At 48.9% G+C, this 23,147-nt stretch overlaps 1 protein-coding gene across 2 annotated transcripts in view; it reads left to right on the top strand.

Moving 5' to 3' along the window:
* The first annotated feature begins 13,142 nt into the window (after positions 1 to 13,142).
* WNT11 (Wnt family member 11) overlaps positions 13,143 to 23,147 on the top strand; it is a 233,678-nt gene continuing 223,673 nt past the window's right edge. The window contains exon 1 of one of the 2 annotated variants that reach the window (XM_086933866.1): positions 13,143 to 14,773. The gene's annotated coding sequence lies outside the window, so the exon portion shown is untranslated. Of the gene's footprint in view, positions 14,774 to 15,159; positions 15,319 to 23,147 lie in introns of those variants that run through there. The other variant, XM_086933867.1, reaches the window with a different exon arrangement.

Genomic DNA, 23,147 nt, shown 5'->3' with positions numbered 1-23,147 from the left:
GTCTCCAAGAACGCGTTCAACCAAGCTGATGTCTACAGTCTTCAAGAGCGCGTGCACCCATCCTATCCTGCATTGCTAAGCTAGGCGGCGACAGTAGATCTCGCTTACACGACAGCGCATGGCGCTGCATAGCTAGGCAAGACCTAGAAATGGTTCACTAGCATAGCAGTCTGCTGTGTGCTTTTTAATTCTTTCAAATAAAAAGCTAAATGTATCAGAACTCGGATTTATTTCACTTGATCCTGTTACTTGTCTTTAAAGTGACTTAACTGGTGTCTTTAATAGAAATAAAGCTATTCAACCTGCTTTGTTTGTTCTTGTATCTTTCTGCCGCTCAAGTAGCAAATCTACCCATTACAGTTTCTTGTGTAGACTATTGGCTCTTCCAAATCTACAGCGAGTCTCATAGCAAACATGGAACTGAGTTTAGGTTTTATTGGAGATCAATATTTCTCCACTCCCTCTATGGTTAAAGATACGGAATTCCCCTCAAGGCAAAATTTTCACTGCAGGTTAAAGCTGGTTGCATAAATCTAGAGAACATGATTTCCATTCCATGGCTTGTTTATGTAGTATTCATACAAAATACAGAACTCCTTCTCCTGGAATTTTTGAGTCATAGGTAATGTACATCCCTTAGGGGACGTTCTCATTAGCGAAAAGGGATTTGCAATATTGTACGGGTTACCAAATTTACAACTAAAAGTCTGTTGGACCCTAAAGTACTATGAAAACTTCATACACACAGACAAAAAGTTATTGTAAAATTTCATTCATTTATTTTATAAAAGTTAAAATTCATAATAACACAAATCTGTTATATGAAACAACAAGAAATACACTTTCAATTTTTACAAAAATATCACTCAATGTTAAAAAGTGGTTATGAGATTAAAAAATGCTGTTATGGCATTGTCTACACCAACATATTAAAACATCACTATGTTGGTATAGACAATGCCATAACAGCATTTTTTAATCTCATAACCACTTTTTAACATTGAGTTATAAAATAAATGAATGACATTTTTGTCTGTGTGTATGAAGTTTTCATAGTACTTTAGGGTCCAACAGACTTTCAGTTGTAAATTTGGTAACCCGTACAATATTGCAAATCCCTTTTCTCTAATGAGAACGTCCCCTAAGGGATGTACATTACCTATGACTCATAAATTCCAGGAGAAGGAGTTCTGTATTTTGTATGATTGTTGACCCAATCCTTTTCCTGTTAGAAAGGGTAGCTCCCTACTCACAACTTGTTTATGTAGTAAACATTTTTTGCAGCCTGGTCCTCATCAACCTCTTTGACTACACTGAATATATTGGCAGCAGACTTAAAGAGATAGTTACGGGGGCATTCAGATCACTCAGAGAGGATACAAGACTTGAGAACCTGCTACAGATGTGATTTGTCATCATATATATGCAAATCTCTGTATCTAAAAGCCCTGATCCCTATCTCAGCTGGATAGCTAAACCTGAATGCAGATTTTATCTCACTAAGCTGAGACTGGATACAGTCCACTTTCTTTTGGCTTTTCCTATGGAATGCAATTGGCACACATCTCTTCCTCGTGACGCGGTCACAGCCCAATCTACTAAGCACTTTAAGCTTTTTTGCACTTTGTATGGATCTCTTAGACTACGTTTCTTGCACCCATTTTTTCTTTAAAAAGCATTTTGTATCTTATAGGGAGGGGCTAATTTATTTGCAAAATGTTTCTTCTGATAAAAAATGTATTGTGGCCCTTAATTACATTGTTACAGCAATCAAATGAGGAAAAAGCTCTTGAGCCTTGACTGTACCAAATCAATTATAATTGGTTTTAAATGATTTTATGTATTTTAATCTGATTGAGACAGTCTATGGTGGTGATGATAGGCTTTTTTTAAATTCTGAGACAATTTATCTATTTTAAATGTTTTATTCTTGTTGTAAAATGTAGAAAAGTTTTATTTTGTGTGTTTATTGTCATGAGAATTGGCAGAATAAAGATACTTTGATTGAGCGTATCTTTCTGGTTCAAAAATCGCCTCGAAATTTTTCAACTTTATATTGTACTCGTTAGTTAGGGGTCATACATGCAAACATTTGGAAACAGGAAAGATGGAGATTTTGAAAAAAACATAAGAGGAATTTGTAATTCTCATTGATTTATGTGGAAGTGAAGGCAGTTTTAGACAGGACATAGAAAAAAAGTGATTTTGGCTTAAAAACTCTTGAATCTCCTGCCTGAGCTCGACCGGAGTTGGACCGCATGACGACAAACAGAAGCGCGAGCTGAGGACGTAGTGAATTTCACTACAAGGATTACCATCCTGCTGTTAGCTAATCAGCTTTTATTCTAGGTACACAGCTCGTCGCCCCACCAACATATGACTTTATTAAGGTTACAATTAGAAAATCTTGTGCGTCCTGGCATCATTTAACCATTCAGAAGTACGTTGGCATTATTTAACCATTCAGAAGCATCATTAGAGCTTCACTATGGATATTTACTTAGGATCCCAAAATTTCCCGTTCATCGGTACCGGTTTATGAATAATCTTTACTCGGTGTCAGGCCTCACATCTTTACTAGAGAAATACTTGGGAAGTGGCATTCCTGAAGAAGGCAGACCTCTGCCGAAACGCGCGTAGATGAATTGCTGCCACATCTATCTTATTGGTGCATTCTTAGATTGTATATTCTATTGTGCTCAGTAATGGGATGCTGTACCATCACCCAAGCATAATCCTTATAAATCAAATGTAAAGAATGTTTTCCAAAGAATGTATTTAAATGTGTAATTTGAATGTATGGGCATGTGAATGAGTGTAGTATGCATGTAGTATGATGATACAGTAATTTCTCTGTCAAAATAAGTTAAATATGACATCAATGTAGAAAATATTTAATAAAACACTATTTTGTATTTTTGTACATTGAGCGACAATCTCTTCTATTGAAACATTTGCATTATGAATTTTTAAACATATATTGAAGTTGCTCTAGGGAACTCTACAGTATGAGCTGGGTGCATTCTCATGTTTGGGAAAACCATCTTATTCCATCATTGTCTAGGACAGCGGTTCCCAAAGTGTGCGCCACGGCACCCTGGTGCGCCGTAATGAGGTGCCAGGGGCGCCGCGCACAGTCTAGGGTGACCAACTGTCCGTAAATTTCACGGACCGTCCGTACGCCTTTTGTCTGTAATTTTGGCCATCACAGGGAGCAGCGCTGCTCCCCTGTGAGAGGCCTCACCCCCGCTGATGGAGCCGCCTTGCTTTCCTCCTAGAGCACAAGAGCATCCCCTCCCGCCCATTGTCATTCAGTATGCCGCTGATTGCCACACACAGAATGACAATGGGGCAGTCTGGGGTGTTAAAGCATGTGGCGGCCTCCTCCTGCCTCAGTGTACAGAAGGGCATTCTGTTAGATAAAAAGTAAAACACCCGGGGCGGCGCTTGCTGGCGCTAATGTCGTACGTGTGATTCTCGAGCTCCGTGCTGCCGCCTGCATAATCCTCACTCTATCCTACACCGGCTAATTTTTTTTTGCTGCTGAAACGCACCTGCTGTAGCCTGTACCACTCTGGGGTGCAGCGGGAGCCGACCTGTGGATCCTTGGGGCGCTTCGCATCTCCGACGCCCGGGGCAAGCTGACCTGACGGCAAGGCCGCTGGTCCACAGCCTTGCGTAGATTGGCTGCCGCAGACTTGCTACGACGTGCAGCTGGAGGGAGCTGGCGGAGGCCGGCGGGCACTGCGAACTTGGACCACGGGGGGGGCTAAAGTCACGATCTGCAAGGAGCTGAGGCCCAGGACACCTAGGGCACCCATGCGACCCCTATTCTTCAACCTCCTTCCCCCCCCCGGTCCAAAAAAACACGTTGTGGGGGCAGTAATCCTGTGGAAGCTCCTGCACTTACCCGTCTGGTGGAAGCTGAAGGAGGGACTCTTCAACACCTACACCCCTGCTGCCTGCGGCTCTCCCCACCAGCTGCACGTACCTGAAGACCATTGCCTCGGCGGGGCAGGGTTCCCTACGCTGCTGGAGAGTTGGTGAGTCCCCTTCTGATATTTGGACGGCGGATCTTCACGGCGTCAGCATGCGGCGGAGCTCTGAGGCCTGCGGAAAGAGCTTGGTGCGAATACGATCTCTGAGCGGTCTCCGGGCCTGGTCTGTTGGGTGTCACCCAGTGGCGCAGTGAGTTGCCCCCGGTCGGTTGGCGGGAGAGTGAGGGGAACCGCGATGGGGAAAGGAGACAAGACGCAGAGTAAACCCCCCTTCGAGAACCTTCGAACCAAGCCAGCTGAATCCCTTGAGGCGGACCAGGCCCACCAAGCGGGCGGTGCAGAGTCCACTATCTACTCGGACATCAAATCCTTGCTGTTATCGATGGAGAAGGGCCTGCAAGACAGTATGGCCTCTATAGGCACCAAAATCAATTCCCTCATTTTTCGAATGGACCGCATGGCGGAACGTGTAGACAAACATGCGGAGCGTCTGGACATGTCTGAGTGACGCCTCGCGGAGGTGGAGGAAGCCCAAACGGAACTCAACAGAGATCGCAAGCAAATCGGCAAACTCCTGCAGGTAATACAGGACAAAGCGTAGGATTTGGAGGCCCTCCAACATATGTATTACGGGGGTACCGGAGACAACAGCGACTGGCAATATGGAAAAGTTTGTCGAGAAACTCCTAGTCACGCTCCTGGGTGAAAATGCCTTCTCCCAGATGTTTGTGGTGAAGCGGGCGCACCGCTCCCTGGGCCCACGTCCACATCCGGGAGCTCCACCATGGCCCATCATCGCCAAGCCCTTGAATTACAGAGACAGGGATACGGCACTCCGCTTGGCCCGAGACAATAAGAAACTGCAGTACGAGGGATCTGATATCTCCCTGTATCCGGACTTTACTGCCAAAGTACAGGAGGAACGCAAGCATTTTGCCCCATACAAAAAACAACTCCGAGATCTGGGGCTCGATTATGCCATGTTGTACCCTGCAAGGCTGAGAATCAACCGGCAAGGTCATTCCCACATATTCACGGACCCTAAAGCTCTACAGCAAGCCTTGCAGGTGTGGACCAAAGAGAACTGAAAAGACACCGGCAGTCACACGGAAGGCGAAGCGACTCTGAGCCAGCTCGATGATCAAGACTAACCTGGCCTGTCAATAGACTAGCTGTATTTCGGGCTCTGCTCGCCTGCCTCCATCTCCATTAATGCGCCAGGCCCGGGACTGGATTTTAAGATGGCACTCACTGCTCTCCCGAGTTGGAGGTACTCGGTCTACTTGGACGAGAGAACAGGCTCACGGCTTGAACTAATAATTGGTAAGACTCTTCCGTTACGCACGCTTTATAGGTCAACAACCTGTTGGTTTTGCTGCTGATACGCTTCATTTGAGGGTGCTTGGAGCATGGGGGCATGAAGGGGCTGCTGCTCGTAATTATTTTGCCTGGCCTGGGCGTGCCTATGGCCATTTGGTGCTGGACTGTTTGCTAATAGCCAGTGCACGATGCTAGGCGGTGGGCTAGGGGCCGGGACTTCAACTAGAGCTTTGTACGGTTACTTTACGGACTGCCTGGCAACCTTGGCCCCCGCGCTGTATGCACCTTTAGCCCCTTTGGGCTTTTCTAGTTTGCTAACAGGGTAGGGAGGGGGGAGGTAGGGGTTCGACCATGCAAGGCCGGGTTGGGGTTGGTCTGCTGTGGGAGGGGTTGGGGGTTTGAGGAAAGGAATGTTTTGTTAATTCAGGGAGGGTTCGCTATCTGGCTTTTGACACTGCATGTGCATTCAATATGTGCGCGATGTTCCTGCATGGGGTGGCCACTTTATATTGTAATGGCTGACAAGACCACTGAGATTAAGGCCCCACATGTCCCCAGCCTTAAGGCACTCACTTGGAACGTCCGTGGCCTAAATGACCCCCGCAAGGTCCGGAAAGTCCTTAGTTATCTGCAACCTCACCACGCTGATATAGCTCTGATTCAGGAGACCCATCTCCCTATGACCAGCAATATGCTACGATGTAGAGGCTTGGAGGGCAATATCGCTGCTGCGGGCTTCACCTCACATGCCAGGGGGGTTTTAACCTGGGTAAATCCGAAATCCAAACTTACGTTACACACTCTGGAGGCGGATGTGGAGGGCAGATTTGTTATATCTAGATGTGCGGGACAGGGACTGGATCTAATAGTTGTTAACACATATGGACCCAACTACGACTCGCCACAATTCTATAGCGCACTCGCTGACAAGGCTAGACACTATGACCAGAATTGCCTCTTTTGGGGGGGAGACCTCAATCGCATCCTTGACCTGGCGTTGGACAGATCAGCTGGCCCCCGACGCGGCCCCTCGGCTGCCGCCCTAGAATTGCAGAGTGCGATAATGTGCTTGGGCTTGGACGATGTGTGGCGTTCCCGACATCCACAACAGGTGGGCTACACACACTACTCCGCTTACCATGACATACACACCAGGATAGATTATTGGCTTGCTCCCTCCTCCAGGTTGGGTCAGATTAGGGACTGCAGAGTGTTACCTAGAACCCTGTCTGATCATTCACCTGTTCTTCTGGAGACACGAACCTCGGGTAGGGCCATTCCGCCTTTCACGTGGCGGTTCCCGCCATACTCCCTTCTGGACCCGGTGTTTAGAGGGGAACTTGCTGAAGCTATAGATGTATTCTTTGAGGCCAATGTAGGCTCTGTAGACAGTTTTCAAGTGGTGTGGGAGGCGTTCAAAGTATACATAAGGGGCGTGGCGATGTCCAAGCATTCTGGTATCCTTAAGTCCATCAGACAGAGACTTGCCGACCTAGAGAAACAACTATCTGCCTGGAGAGCAGACAGAGCAGACAGGCGAGCAGCGAGATAGGCGAGGACATAAAGACGCTGCTCGCGGAATATCACGAGGAGGGGGACAGGGAAATCAGACACATGGGGAAATACGCTACTGCCAGGGTGTACGGGAAAGGTGAAAGACCCAGTGTAGTTCTGGCCAGAGTGTTGAGAGGGAAGAGAGAACGACAGCATATCGCGGAGGTGAAGTCTGCGGATGGTGAGGTGTTCACTGATGAGACTGATGTTGCGAACGTATTCAGGGCCTACTATGCTGACCTGTACACATCAAAGAGCGGAGACATAGAAGACGACATAAATGACTACTTCTGCCATATTGACATTCCCACATTGACCAATGCCCACAGGGAGTTCCTCATGCACCCTATAGAAAAGGACGAAATACTGGAGGCTCTGTCCAGCATGAGATCGGGTAGTGCTCCGGGCGCAGACGGTCTCACGGCGGGCTTTTATAAAGCTTTTAAGGACCGTTTGCTCCCCCATCTATCGGCTCTATTTGATGATATTTGTGTGGAGGGCAGCATGCCCCAATCAATGAGGGAGGCGCTCCTGGCCACCATACCGAAACCTGGCAAACCCTGAGACGAGTGTGGCTCCTACAGGCCTCTATCTCCGTTGAATGTTGACGCTAAACTGTTTGCTAAGGTATTGGCCATCAGACTGGAGCTCCTTGCTCCGAAGCTGGTAGCCCCGGAACAGGCCGGGTTTATCCCGAGCAGGAATCTGGTGTACATTATACGGACGGTATTAGGCATGATGCAACATCTGAGACAAGACAGGGAGGCTCTTGCAGTTTTCCTGGATATGGAAAAGGCCTTTGATTCAGTGGAATGGCCCTTTATGCGCCTGTTACTGCAACGCATGGGCATAGGACAACCTTTCCTGCAGATGATAGGAGCGCTTTACCACCAGCCTCGGGTTAGGCTCCGAATGGGGGACCTGGTCACTGAGTCCTTCCCTATCAGCAGGGGCACCAGACAAGGGTGCCCGCTGTCGCCCCTCCTCTATGCCCTGGTGGCAGAGCCGTTAGCCTGTGCCCTTCGAGAATATCACGGTAATGAGGGTATTGCCCTCCCAGGATACAGGATAGTGGTATCAATGTATGCCGACGACACCCTGCTGTACGTCCGGGACCCAGAGCACAACCTCTCTTCGGTACTTAGAGAAGTGGTCCTCGGTACTTAGAGAAGTGGTCCGCTTTGGTGCGCTATCGGGCCTGAGGGTCAATTGGTCAAAGTCCTTAGCCTTCCCCTTGACTCCCATCACGCAATACACTGCTATGGAATACCCAATACAGTGGTCCACTGACAAGGTCAGGTATCTGGAGGATCAACTCCACACTGACTCGGAGATCCTGTTCAGAACTAACTACGGCACTGCCCTTAGCAGACTGGAAGATGACGTTGCAGTCTGGTGTAAGCTCCCGCTATCTCTCTTGGGACGCATATCTATAATGAAAATGGTCGTGCTACCCAGGTTTTTATTCCTATTTATGACCATCCCGATAGTCCTCCCAAGTCCTTTTTCCTGCACCTACAACAATTGATGGTTAAACTGGCCTGGGCGGGTGGGCAGCCACAGGTCAAATGGACACTACTTACTCTACCCTACACCATGGGGGGACTTAGTGCCCCGGACCTGGAATTGTATTACAATGTGGCCCAGGCTGCACATTTGCACACCTGGATACATGGGGAACGTGACATCCCCCATGTGCGCATGGAAACGCTCTTTGCCAGCCCCCTCTCGCTTCCACATATGGTCTTTCAGACGACAGATCGAAGGACGGGAGTACTGGACTCCATCGCGGCCATGAACCATGCCTGGCATAGTCTTCTACAGGCACAAAACGGTGCTCTGCTATATTCCCCGGTGATGCCAGTGGACTGGGCCCGGTGGCTGCCCCCTCTTCTAGAAAAGGGGCTGGTTCTTGCATTGCGGAAACTAAATATCATGGTCGTGGGCGATTTGTTCAGCGATCAGGTGGCTAAGACTTGGGAGCAGGCCGTGAGCGACCGAGTGGAGCCGCCGCTTCTGACGCGCTTCCAGTTTCACAGAGTTCGGCGAGCTCTGTCTGACCTGCTGGGTGGAGACATGGCGGAGTCTCCTGAGGTTCCGGAGCTTACTTATGTCATCAAGGCTAACTCTGACCGAAGGCTATTGTCCAACCTGTACAAATTATCCCAGACACACAAGGAGCACACATACACCAAGGCACGAATGGCATGGCAGACCAACCTACAGACTGTTCTTCATGAGGATATGTAGCGATACTGCTGTACTAACACTAGGAAACTTTCCCTCAATGGCCGGCACAGGCTGGTGCACTTTAAGTTCTTAAACAGGGTGTACTACACTCCGGCTAGGCTATGCAGGTATGGCCTGCGAGACACCGCGAACTGTGAATGTTGCCATGCCCCTGACGCAGGCTTTCTGCACCTCGCTTGGCAATGCCCTGGGGTCTGGGACTTTTGGGACAGGGTCTTTGCTGAGATTAGTACTGCAACTGAGACTTCGCTGGCGCCAGACCCCTTGGTAGCGTTGCTGGGATACACCAAGCAACTCCCTAGGACTGTGCGGAGATTAGTGGATATGGGCCTGCTTGTGGCCCGGAGGGTTGTTGCATGCTGCTGGATGAGAGGCCCGGTGCCTACGACTAAGCGTTGGGCGCATGATATGATGTACTGCTGCACACAATCGAAGAATTACATTGAACTTCAGCCCCCTACTAGCAGACCTAGGAACTTTTGGGGGCTTTACCAGACCTACCTGGCTAATAAAGGGCCCATTGGCCCTGTTGATGAGCAATAGGGCTACTCTGTGAACTTAGGGCGGAGGGCAACCTCCCTGGGAGGAGGGACATCGATCTATTCTTGATATTAAATGGCATGCCTCATCTCCATTTTCTTTGATTGTATGGGACTGTCTTTCTTGATGAATGTATGTATTGCTAATTATTTTATTAACGCCGCCTGCCCTCCTGTGGGTTGTTGGCTAAATGGCTGTGTATTTACCCGAGTGCTGGAAGTCGCGCGATTGACGAGGCAGGGATGTGAAAGAAGTCAGATTGGTGGGAGGGGGGGTTTCGAATTGTAGTTTCCGTTTTTCTGTACTTTGTTCATTTAATGAAACACTTGAAAATAAATTTAATTTTAAAAAAAAGTAAAACGCCCAAGCTGCAACGTTAGAGAACACTTCATTTAAAGAAGCTTTTAAAACAAGTTAAAAGAACGGGTTATCGTTCTTTCTCTGTCTCGTCATTTTAGAACTGAAGTATTTTATTCAAAAAAACCATGGTTGCTGCTTTTTTTATTTTAAGGAACTAGCAACCATTGACAAAGCCAATAGTCCTGGCTTGTTGTTGGTGTAATGATACTTGCTGTATTATGTATCTGGATGCAATGACAGAAATAACATAATACCAGTCGGGCGCAACACTATGCTAAGAGCAGATTTTTAGCCTAGGTGTTTTAAACTACGCTCTTAATTACATCCAACACCCCCTTTGAAGAGACCCCCCAGTGTTTTTACACCACTTAAAGCCCTGGAAACAACACCATGTTACAGTCCCCTCACCTCCTGGCACTGTGCATCATGTGTGACTCATGACTTCTACGTTTTCAGTCTGCCTATGTGCAGGGGCATAGTGAACTCTCCACCACCCCACCCCTTGCTGTAGTTCGTTCTTGATAGGCCTCTTCTGCCTGCAACTCTGCAGACAAAGGCTCAGCTCATAATGTGAAAAGGTGGGTGAGTAAATAAGCGAAGGAATGTCTGAATGGCTGGATGGATTACTGAAAGGATGAATGGATGAATGAAAGGGGGGAATGGATAGATAATGAAAGAAAGGATGGATGGATGAGTGAATGAGTGGAAGTATGGATGAGAGAAAAGGTAAATAGATAGATGATGGATGGGTGGAAGGGTGGATGGATGGGTAAAAGGGTGGATGGGTGTGTGTGAAAGGATGGATGGATGAGTGAAAGGACAGCTGATGGGCGAGTAAATTGGTGGATGGGTGTGTGAAAGGATGGATGGATGAATGAAAGGGTAGATGATGGGCAAGTGAATGGGTGGATGGATGAGTTGATAAGTGAAATGGTGAATGGATGGATGAGTGAAAGGGTGGATGTAAAGATTGATGAGTGAGTGAAAGGGGGTAGATGGACAAAAGGATGGATAGATGAGTGAAGTGAAAGATGAGATTAATAATTTAAGCATTCCAACCATTATAATACCTTCATTGCGTCCCAATTACTTTAAGGAAGACAACAGGAAGTACATACCCCCACCCACCCACCGGTAAAAAAAATGGTGGGGAGCCACGGCCAACTGACGGTTAGGTCAAGGGAGCCACAGGTCAAAAAAGTTTGGGAACCACTGATCTAGGACAATCTATCTTGGAATTTTACTCATGCACTACTCTAGAAACAAGTTTTTAACAGTTGAGTAAAGCTATCAGTTTTAGCAAAAGCTTGACCTAGCTTTCCACCTATTGTGAATATATTAATTTATTTTCAATTTGCGGAGCTTTAAAATATAAGTGCTAGTTTTCGCAACATTACTCATGGTTTTAATCGTTTAACTGGTGTCTGCACTCAGGGAAGTTAATGCTTACAAAGTCACTTCAAGGATTCGAGATAATTAGTGGTCAATTCCTCTTACTTCCCGTGATGTCACTTCCTGTGACGTCAAGTCCTATGCAAATTAGAGGGACTTCACACTTTGCCTCAGTGCTTAATTTGTAGCAGTGCCAGTGCCAGTGCCTGTGGCGGCTCCTGGAGGGAGTGATGCTGGGCTGCGGGGCAGGGGAGGGGCAGGGTTGGGGGTAGTAAACTCCGGCATATGGCAGACCGGAGTTAAGAAATAAATAAATAAAACGAAATACAGTGCGCGTGCTGCAACGCAACTTTGTTTTATTTATTTATTGCTACACTTGACTCCAGTCGGCCGTATGCCGGAGTTTACTGCCCCCCACCCAGCCCCGACCCGCCGCACCGCGCTCCGCAGCACTTTTCCCTTCGTTCTCTTCCTCCTCCTTTCCCCTTTTTGTCTTTCCCTCTCTTGCTCTCGGTAAATGTCTGATTAACGATAACAAGGGTCAGTTCCAAAAAATGAGTAAATGAGTGGCGGTGGGCTCCATCAGCAACCACCAGGTCGGGTTAAGCACAGCTTTTCCGTTTCTGCCCGAAACCGAAATCCGAGGACTTACCTTTCCCCCCCCCCCCCCCCGAAAATAGTACTTAAATTCTGTGTGTGCAAAAAACACTGCAAAATGCACCAACGTTCTAAGAATTAACACCTGTACTCTTCTACTATGTTGCACAAGTTGTGATTTAATTACAAACTTAAGAGGATATGTGGATGTTGTCGAACCTCTGTTTCCAATCTCTGCTTCCCAACGTGACCAAACTGTGTGATCCTGAGCTAATTGCAGTCTCTCTCCTTTGCCTCCGGTCCCAATTCTGCCAACATTTGGATTATTTAGGCACCGAATGAATTTCACTATTATGTTCTCTACTTAAATATGTGCCTTTTGTATGGGTGTATTTGTAAAGCACATCCGAGGCATAGAGGTGCATGGGAGCGCTTTAAAAGTTGAAAACAGTGAAGAGAAAAAAAAGCAACCAGTTAGGAAATACAAGGACGCACGAATGCCAGACGAGACGAGAGTTTAGTGGAATGTGATAGTAGAGTGAAGAGTGGTGTCCGGGAATAGCTTAGCAAGGTCCAGGTGCAAAACATGGAAAATTGCCCCTTTGACTGCTAGTGAGGTAATAAAGCACAGCAATTATCATGGTCCACTGGTTCCCTCAGATCTCTGGGCCCCGGTGCCACTGCACGTGTTGCATCGAAGGTAGCTACTCCGCTGTGGGTGCGTAGATCCTTCACGGGAGGGACTGCGGGACGGGCAGCTCTGCCCATTCGCCCTGCCCCTGGCTGGTTACCTGCCCGCTGCGTTCACGGTCATGGCAGAGTCCCTCAGCCTGCTCGGGGGCCGCCCTTGTACTGCCCGCTCTGGGGCTACCTGCCCCTGCCTTGTTTCCCTTTCGCACGGAGCTGAGGGTAGAGCGGCGGGGCTCGCTCTGCCTCAAGACATCAAACGCTCATTTGTCCCGCTTGAAGCCCCGCATCCAGGGCGCTTTGTTATGCTAATGAGGTCTGACATCACTGCCGAGATCAAAGTCCCCGGGAGCGAATATAAGCACGTTCCGTGAGGGGGGCGGGGGGAGGAGAGGCCGGGGGCGTGGAGGAGGGCACAGCAGCCGGGACTGGCGGTGACACGGAGGGGCAGCTCTGCAAACACACCACACCGAGCGTGCAGCAGGACGGGCACACCTCCGCACTGGGCAGAGAGGGACCGACACAGCACTGAGAGAAAGTGCACCCCGGGCAGAGGGCAGCGCTCAACCACTGAGGAGAAAGTGCACGCTGGGCAGAGGCGAGCACTCAACCACTGAGGAGAAAGTGCACGCTGGGCAGGCACTCAACCACTGTGGAGGCAGCAACATCCTGGGCAGAGACCAACATACTACAGAAAGTGGAGAAAGTGCAATCTGGACAGAGGCAGCACTCATTCACTGTGCAGAAAGTGCATCCTGGGCAGAGGCTAGCACTCCACGCAGTGGATAAAGTGCACCCTGGGCCGAGAGCAGCGCTCCACTGTGGAGAAAGCAGCGAGCTGGGTAGAGAGCAGCGCTCATTCATTGTGGAGAAAGCAGCGAGCTGGGCAGAGACCCCCATTCCACTGTGGAGAAAGTAGCGCTTAAAAGAGAGCGGCGCTCCACTGTGAACACACGAGCGCTCCCCCACCTTGGACGGTTCAGCACAGACATCCCGAGCATCTGTCTGGGCAGAGAGCAGCCCACCTCCACTGTGAACAGAGCAGGTGCCTGGGCAGAGGCCAGCACACACCAGCCCTCACCTGCACGAGGACGGATTCACACACATCCACTTTGGACAGCACAGCCATCTCCCACAGAAGGCTCGCGAGCACACCTCCGCTGTGGGTAAATAGCACAGGAATCTGGCCAGAGACCAGCTCACCTTCACTGGCCAGGGGCCAGCACTCCTCCACTCTGCGCGCGCGCTGGGCAGAACGGCCAGACTCCGGCGTGGGCAGAGTTGCATACTGGGCAGACTTCTGGACGGACTAGCCGCGTCTCCTGTGGACAGGATAGTCTAACTCCAGTGTGAGGAGACCAGGACAGGCGGCGGAACAGCAGCTCTCCGCGGCGGACATCCCAGCCAGCATTTTCTGTGCGCAGAACAGCACAGGGGGCGAGGGTCACAGGTTGGCTTTGGATGAACCGCCCCTCCAGCGTGCGTAAAGCGCACACCTGCACAGACTGCCACACGCGGAGCTGAAGGGCGCTGCGCCACATGTAGCTGAAAAGGTGCCCGTCGCATATCTGCACGCAGATCACCACAGTGAACTGACCGGCCACCCCCACATTAAAGTGGGAGCGCTCGGCTGAGTCCACGCGGACAGTCCACCCCACGGCCAGGGTGCGCAGTTCTACCCACATCGACCTACAGGCAGCTGCCTCCGCATCCGGCTGCACCGAGACCCCTTCAAGGGCAGATAGGGGGAGATATCTGACGCACCAAGCAAGACCAGACATCCGATCGCATCCAGGCGCTGTCAGATCCTCAGACACAGCTGGAGCGAGCTCTGCCTGCGCCCAGCTGCGCGGATATCTGCTTACACCCTCGGCGGGGAGACCTGCGCCCGGAGCTGCCCCCACAGCCCGGGAGAGATCCGCGCACACACCGGCGCCCCCACGCCCCGCAGCAGGTTGAGTGAGAGTGTCTGTGCGCCTTGGACCGGGCTCCCTCCCCGCACAGACTGGATTTGTACTTTGCGAGCTGAGAAGGTGTGAGCTCTGGGGACCGTCTCTGGAGGCTGCAGGGAGAAGGTAAGGGGCCTGGGAAGAGCTGAGAGGGGTGAACGGAGGGCTGCGGGGAGGGGGAGGTCGGGGGGCATTGGTGGGGTTCATTTCGCTTCAGAACTCTCTCCGGACCAATGCGTGTCTGGGCTCCGGGTGGAAGAGGCGCTGCGCCAGGTTCCGGGCTAAAATGGGGGGCAAGAGGAGGGAAAGACGGACCAGCGGCTGAGCTGCGAACTATTGGGCAGAAATCCTGGAATGTACCCCCGGTTGTATTTCACCAAAATATCGAACGTTTCCGTTTCCCCGTCCGTCAAAGTTGTGAACACGGGGCACGCATACCTGGGCTCACGTGAACGCTCCTAGAGGTGAAGTTTGCAGCGCCAACAGAAGCTCTCACGCGCACTCCTGACGCCAGAGCGAGCGTGCCTGTGCGTCGGTGCCAGAGTGTGGGCCGAGTGTTCCTCTGCAGGGACAAAGCCTGTGTGTGGGCTGTGCCGCTCTAAGGCAGTTTCTGCCAGGATGTAAGCTGTGCCAGTGTGAGCAGCTTCTGTCAGCGCGAGGCACGCCTGTGGGTAAGCTGTGCCAGTGTGAGGCCAGGGCACGTGTGCGGGCAGTAAGAGACGATGTGAGGGTAGAGCCAAGGTGCTATACTAGGCAATGTGCAGAGAGTGTGAAACCATGGCCATTGTGTGGATATGAAGAGCTATTCTGCCGGAAGTGCCAAGGTGTGGGTGCATGGCAGTGCCGCCTTGTGGGCAGTGGCCTCTGAGTCGAGAGGACAAGTGTAGCAGTCTTTGTGTGTGGCAAGTGTCGGACCAGCTCTATTGTGAGGTAGGGCAGTGTCACGGTGCCAATGTGCGCGCGCGGTCAGTGCCAGTGTGTGGCATTACCAGGGTGCAGGCGGAGAGGCAGGTGTCTGAGTGCCTCGCGCTCACTGTCAGGGCAGTGCCCGAGCCCTCTGCCTGTCAACAGCTCAAAGGCAAAGCCCTGGAGTGGGGTTACAGCCCAGGGCACCCAAAAACTGAACCGCACTTACCGGCGGCACACTCGGGAAAGGTGGCACCGGGCGAAGCAGCCAGAGGCGCCGCTTGGGGCCACGGAGGACGGGTGGGGGTGAGGAGGGTGGACATTGCTGCTTTGCAGTGTGTGCTAGACGGGATGGCACGTCATGCTTGGCAATAGCAAAACGTGCATATATTACTTTATTTCTGCCCTCACTGACCCCCTCCCGCCCACCCCTGATGGCACGGCGCCCTCCGCGTGGCAAGACGCCCATTGTGGCAAACGTGCGCTTTGCAAAATAATGTGTGACAGTAGCTCCAAGGTTTGCCCTCCTGCCTTATGAATGGTCTCTGTTATTCGTGACTTGCCGAAGAGGGTTGAGAAGGAATGGGGTCCCCACCGCTGTGACCCCCAGCGCGAGTTCTCAGCCCACAACCTGGCAAGGCTCGCTTGTTCAGGGAAGCCTATGAAGAAAGCGAGCGCGTCCCCGCCGCCCTCGGCAACCCCGGGGCTGGGTGACAGGGAGGGCATTAAACTGACAATCAGCGCTGCGAAGCGGCTGAAAGAGGGCCGCGCTGGAGAGCGCTTCAGCCTTCCCTGCTGGGGGCTACAGGTTCAAAAATGCAAAACTGGGGTCTACAGGTTGGCAGCTCAGCGCTGGAGTTAGTTCACACCACAGAAGTATCGCAATTTATGACTTCAAATACAAAGTGAACTTGCTTTATAAAGCGCTGCAAGCCCGCCAGGTTGTGGCAGGTTAGCGCCTAGAGTGGTGCCGGCTGACAAGCTCCTCTCCGTGCGCAGGTGAAGGTTGGGCTCAGCCCCACATGGTCGCGCAGAGAGAGCGAGCGTTGGCTTCTAGGCGGTACTTTCTCTTCGGAAGCCTGGTGTCTGTGCCCGGGAAGTCCGAGGCTGTACCTCCATGGAGCGGAGCCTGGCCCCGGACCGGTCAGGCGTGTTCAGGAAGTGAGGAAAGACAGGTCCAAGGCAGGGAAAGAGGACAGACTCGGGCAGGTACGAGGAAGTGCGGGCCGTAACGGGCACGATGAGGTTCAGATAGAGCGATGGAGGTAACGTGTGAGGTAGAGGTACAATTGGTGCAAGAGGAGACCGGAGGGCAGTGGGAAGAGAGATTCAACTTGGCCAAGAACTGCAGGCACGCACCACAGACCCGTAGCCCAGAGACACTGTGACGGGGCGCACAACGCGAGTCTGAACAGGAACGGAAGCGACCGTTCAGGTGGCTCAGTGAGTTATGCACTTGCGGCTCAGATCGTTTGGAGCTGGCAGATCATAAGTAGGTCCCCGCATTGACCAACCCATGCTGTCATCCTTCTAAGGTCGACACATTGAGTTCCATTGAACTGGGAAACTCCAACGGCTGTTATATACAGGGCTTAGAAACTAGAGCTGCGGTACTAAGCGCTATGTAAAACACACCACATGCTCATGTTATAGGCATGCCACCTATCCCCTCTTCTACTTGTATCATTTCTCGCTCCCTTTCATTTACCCAGCCACTCACTCCTTTGCTCCTGTTTCCCTGTCATTTATTTAAAAACGTTCTATCTTCCTGCACCACCTTTCCTATCATTTCACTTTCAATATTTCCTTTTCACACTTAACGCAGTATTGTCTGGTGCTTGTGCGATTGTGCAAACCTGCCAAGAAGGACACACCAGAGGGGTAGAAATGTCTGCCCCTGGTGCTGGGACACCACAGTTTAATTTACCAAGGCGCAGACTGCAGCCAACTGGTAAAGGAAGGCCAGAACCCCGGACTTTAACTTTGCAGAGATTCATGAGACGTTCGGCGATCCACAGAAAGAAAATCTCAAGCGGGCTCTCACTGGAACAGATTTACTTCAGTTATGGTACAGTGGTAACGCTCCTTACTGACACATGCGGTGATCTGTAGGTCACACACTCTAAGGCCGAGCCTAGCCTTGCAACCTCACGAAGTCAGTAAATGGAATATCATTACACTGAGCAGTTATGCGGCTTAGAAATAGCCGAAGCGAAGTATGTAGCACTATATAAATTAAAATCTTAAATCATGTAAAAAGTGGTCAAGTCTCGTATATAATGTGACATAAATGCTGATTTTATTTTGGGATTTGTAGAATGCTTGTTCTTCTGAATGGCTGGTTTTGAGCTCTCATTAATTCATGGGTGAGGCCTGCCCAGTGCGGTTGGGGTGGCAGCGGGTACCCAGAGTACAGCAGTGACCTTTGAAGGGAGTGGAACAGGTGGGTCACACAGAGGCTAACGAAACTCGAAGAGCCCCCCTGCGAGGCACATTGAGAGCAGGGCTTATTTTACCGGGAGCTCGATAACTATAAACTGCAACTGAGAGCAAGCTACCTTTCATGACGTCACATCCTGTCGTGACGTCAGCGTCCCCCCACTTCTTTTTTTAGGACTTGTGCCCTGATGGAGATCACCCCTCCCACCCCCACCCCAGTCAAAAGCTCACAAGCCTGGGGACCACTGCCCGTGCACAGTGCCGGAAGGGGCCCCCAGGAGCTCGGGGGTCCCGCACCTTAGGGGCCGCGGGGGCTAATGTTACGCCACTGGGGTCACCGATGCTCTGGTGGCCTTTATGCAGTATGATTTTAGGACCGGTGGGATGCGGACGGGAGTTCCAGAGTGAGGAGGCTTGTAAATGCAGAGGCGACCCCATTACACTTTACCGCTTGGGGCTGGCCAGCTAATCTTCAAAGCCCGACTATTGTATGCCTATGACTTGGTGGTATCCGAGTTCTCAAACTCTAGTCCGGTCTATTTCTTTTACCCACGGTTTTATTTTAAAACTTTCGTCCTATAGGTCACGGTGGATTTGTGTTTTACCAAGACCACAACTACCAGAATGCATTTGGTTGTTAACTGAATGCCCAGGACTGGAACACGGGGTCATTGATGACGTGATGTCATCCGATAACCTGAGGCGACTGGTTGCTGAACAGATTTAAGCGACTCTTGTGAGATTCAAATGCTGTGGGCATGAACCTCAATTCACCAAAAGGTCAAGGGTAGCAGTATTGTCATTTGACCTTTATGTTCACTCATACACGCATGCTTACACATACACACAATCACATACACACACTCTCTTACCTGTACGCATTCACACACCATATATTTAAAAGCATTTTTTACTTACCTCTGCTGCCTGGGAGGGTTATATTCCGGCTAATTGTACCACTTATTTTATTACACTAATAGTGAATAATATATTACTATTCACTATTAGTGTGGTAAAGAAAAACTGACAAAAAGCAAGGAGATTGGAGCACCAACCCATGTCCAAAGGGGATGGAGCTGCCCTTGTGTTCCTCACACGGATATTACCACCGCTGAGGCCTGGGGCCACAAATGCAGTGGCAGGGGTCACAAGGGGCAAGCCATGGGTCACAGCTGCGACCCCTAAATGATGCCCATGGCTCTGGGGATGGGGCCACATGCCACATGCCTTCAGTCTGATGTCCTGGTTCTCAGTGAGCCAGGGTGGGTCTTCCTGGCAGAGGGAATGATCTAGGCGCTTTAAGCGTAAAACAGGGAGTGTGCAGGGCTTTGTCTGGTGTGGTGATTGCAGGTGGGGCCACCTGCACTCTTTGATGGGACTGGGACTTATTTTTGCTCATCAAACTTACACCCAAGGCTAGAGAGAGAAAAACAGAAAAGGGTGAAAAGAAGAAGGAAGAGAAATATGGAAAAACAGCGACAAAGGAAGCAGGGATGAATAAAAAACATGAATGAGCGAGATAAAGAGGCTGGGTGTCTGGCATGGATGAAAGAGGCAGGAGGAGGAATCAAGACCTCACTGTCTTCACCTTCATATGCAACATTTGATATATGCTTCTGGGCCCCGGCATTTATTATTTTACAAATTAAGCATTGTGTAGACATGGCCCTCTGCTGCCGTCTCCCATTGTATGCTGATTCTCAGATCGCTATAGATTGCCCCTACTTTAATATCGACAGTTCATGTGAAGATGTGCTTAAAAGAATGAAATGCCAGTGCTTAATTTGTAAACAAATAAGTGCCAGTGTCCTCGTCAGGAGGCCACTGCAGCCTGGACTACCGATGGCCCCTGCCAGTGCTGCCAGTAACAGATTCAACACAAATACTAACCCTCACACTCCTACACGTGTGACGTTTCAGACTATTCTGGGCCCCTAAAGCAATAACAATGGCTTGGGGGGAGGGGTAGTAGCCATTTGTGATGTGTAATGCCCTAATTAACAACTTTTGTTGTGCTCATCTCTAAATTAGACAAACATCCCCACCATGTGGCAGACTGTCATAAGTGCTGGTGTTGACAATTAATTGCTGTGCTGAGCACAAGAAACCACTGGCTCAAATTAAGCACTCGTGCTCCCTAAAGCAAAGTAGCTCGGAGGCTTGAGCACATGCTGCAGAGATCTGAGTCTTTTAACATAGTGGTGATTTCTTTGGTACAATATTACGCACAAAGGCACTTCTATGCATAAGAGGTTGCATGAGTGTTTGTGTAGGAAGTGGGAATAACACCAGTAAAACACATTTAAATCACTTCAGTGTCCATCAATTTCATTCACACATATCTACTTTCTAATTTAGGCTTTTCTGTATAGTAATGGGCATGTTAAGAAGACAACTCAGCCTGGCATCCTTATTTGTTTGATAGAATGAGCACCGTTGTGCTGGTTGATCATAACATGTTACCTTTTCTTGGGGTGTGCTTATTTAATCATCACTTTGAATGCTTAGGTTCACAGTTTTAAATTTAAATGCACACATCAGGTGATTTTCCAGTACCTCAGAGTTCATGATAGAACTTTTAGATTTTATTGCATTTTTCAAAATTTGGGACAGTGATTATATTTTCTACCAAGTTAATTAATTTGGAAATCTGGGGTCTGATGTGCGAAATGGGCATTCCCAAGAGGTGGTTGCACATTGTGCACTGACTTTTTGCAAATGGAAATAATTTTTGGGCCCAACCTATGTACTAGGAGGTCAGTTCACAAAATTCTGAATTGTAGTTTGTTGCAATCTGATCTATCTCATTAATATTCACATGGTAGGTGGCAAATTACAAATCACTTTGATTGGATACCATCACAGGGATGGTGGCCTGTTGGGATCTGTAGGCCACAATGTTAGTGATTGCATTTAAATAAGGTAATGTTTTTAATTTTAATGCAGCCCCTTTTCCCTAAAAGTAATGGATCATACTTTTTTTTTTAAAGTATTTTTTAAGTTTAAAAGTTGGCAATGGTCTTCTGGACCACTGTTTACTCCCCAACAAACTTTTTGTATATTTACACACACATAGGGGAAGGAGTGCCTAGAGCTCTCCTTATCTCCTTACCAAATTTTACCACCCCAGCTTGGGAGTCTGTAACATTTCAATGTTTTGTGTCCGGATTTCAGTTGCAAAACATGCATGGGTTACCATTTCTCACTTTATAAGGTCCGCCTTAAACACGCCCCTTTCAAAAATTAATTCATTATGCCTTCCTAAACCCTTTTTGCAATTCGGTAACATGTTAATGACTCACGAAAAGGGTTTAGTGCAGTAATACAACTACCTTGCTGTTGTAAACCAATTGATTGAACTAATCACAGGCTTTATGACTGTGAAGTAGGTTTTCACACGAGGCCAAGATTTCCTAACTCGAGTTAATAATACACAAAGCCATTACTATAACTGTGTTTCTTGGTCTCCACTTTTAGCCTGCCTTTTAGGAAAAATATGATGACCACCAGGTGGGGGCCATTTCAGTCACCCACTGACTTTCGAATCCTCAAATCCCCAGACTGACTCAGTGATTTTTTAGCTTGTTCTTGGCCTTAATATTTTCCCAGAATTGACATAATTTCCATCAAAACTGTTTTCACAGTTTTTGTTTCCTTTTTTTGGCCTAGTCTATAAAATATCTTTATGCTATTCTAATCTTTTTAGTGTGTATTTAATTATTCTCCTTTTATTTAATAACACTTTTTGATTATTATATTTTACATAGATTTCTGATAGAAAGAACATCTGAGTGGCTAAAAATGCTAATACACTTACTGGATAATCTGTAAAAATGGGGCCAGGGCTTCCTCCCCTCACTGAAGGCCACATCTGTGCAATGTCACTTACTGATGTGTCTGAGCCTGGCCACACATCTGTGTGTATACAATTATTACCCCAAAGGGTTGCAATCTTTGGTGATGGGTGTATCAAAGGGCGCTTTAGGAATCAGGAAGAGCGCCTGTAAAGTGCAATTTGGTTTAACAGAAGGAGATTTAGGCCAGACACAGCTCGCCTTCTTCCAGTGCTGCCCACGTTGTACTATTATAGGAAAGTGGGAGGGTTTATTTAGGAGCCGCAGGCAGTGCAAACATCCAGGGTTTTCTGATGTTTGGCTGGGGTCTAAGTGCTTTCCATATGAGGCAGATAAAGGAGACGCTACACAGGAAGACAGAGACATTTGCCAAAGATCACACTGAGTGTTAAATTAGAGCAGCTGAGATAAGAAGAGCCCTTCTCTCGTGGTTCTACACTCAGAATGTAACCAGAAACCCACAACTCGCCCTTTAATGTGACTAAATGCTAATGTTTGGCTAACACTCGAAAAACTAATCGCTAAACAGCTAATCACTAAAACTACAGCGTTGCAGCTCACCTAAAGTACACACTGCACGCCGGGACATATTTTAAATTATGGACACATTTCCTCCACGCGTACCACGTTTCATCCAGTACTTACTCCCCACTTTATTTTACGCGTTATCTAATTTGTGAGTACCAATTCTATCCGTTTATTTAACTCCACCGAAGGGAAGTAGGGTTTCTACTTTGCCCTTGGGGCAATACATTCACAAGGTAATCTCACAGAAATAGCATGGCTACTCTTGAATTATGTAGTTCCTCCATATCATTCCGAAATTAATAATACTTTGAATAATTAAGATCATATATACATGGCAAGCTATGTTTGGATAAAGGCTTGTGAAATAAATATCGCGTGCCGTGTCTTGCCTGTTCTTTTTTATTTGAGGAGCAGGCAGATGGATAAAAAAGATATATACATTGCAACTAAAGTATGTAAGGCTGAGCCAAAAATATCAAAGTAGTGTCCTGCAGGTGGGAATCTCTCTGCCACACACACCTCCACAATAAGTGCTCTAAGGTTACCAGCTGATACCATGTCATCAAGGGTCCTGTGCTCCACTACTGGGTTTTCATTTAACCACCCAATGCCTGCCTGGGGTTCTTGGTCCAGTTGGTGCTCCATATCTACAAGGCCACATAAAGCCACCTTGCATTGCTTTTCATGGCCTTGTAAATATGGCCCCGTTTCAGGCAACACTTTGCGTGAAAGGGGCGTGCCATGGGTGTTGCTTTGGGTTTTCCTATGCAACA

Source organism: Lissotriton vulgaris, chromosome 8, assembly GCF_964263255.1.
Source record: "Lissotriton vulgaris chromosome 8, aLisVul1.2, whole genome shotgun sequence".
Classification (NCBI taxonomy): Eukaryota; Metazoa; Chordata; class Amphibia; order Caudata; family Salamandridae; genus Lissotriton; species Lissotriton vulgaris.
Note: the sequence above shows the minus strand (reverse complement) of the source record. Positions and strands in the feature narration are given on the sequence as shown.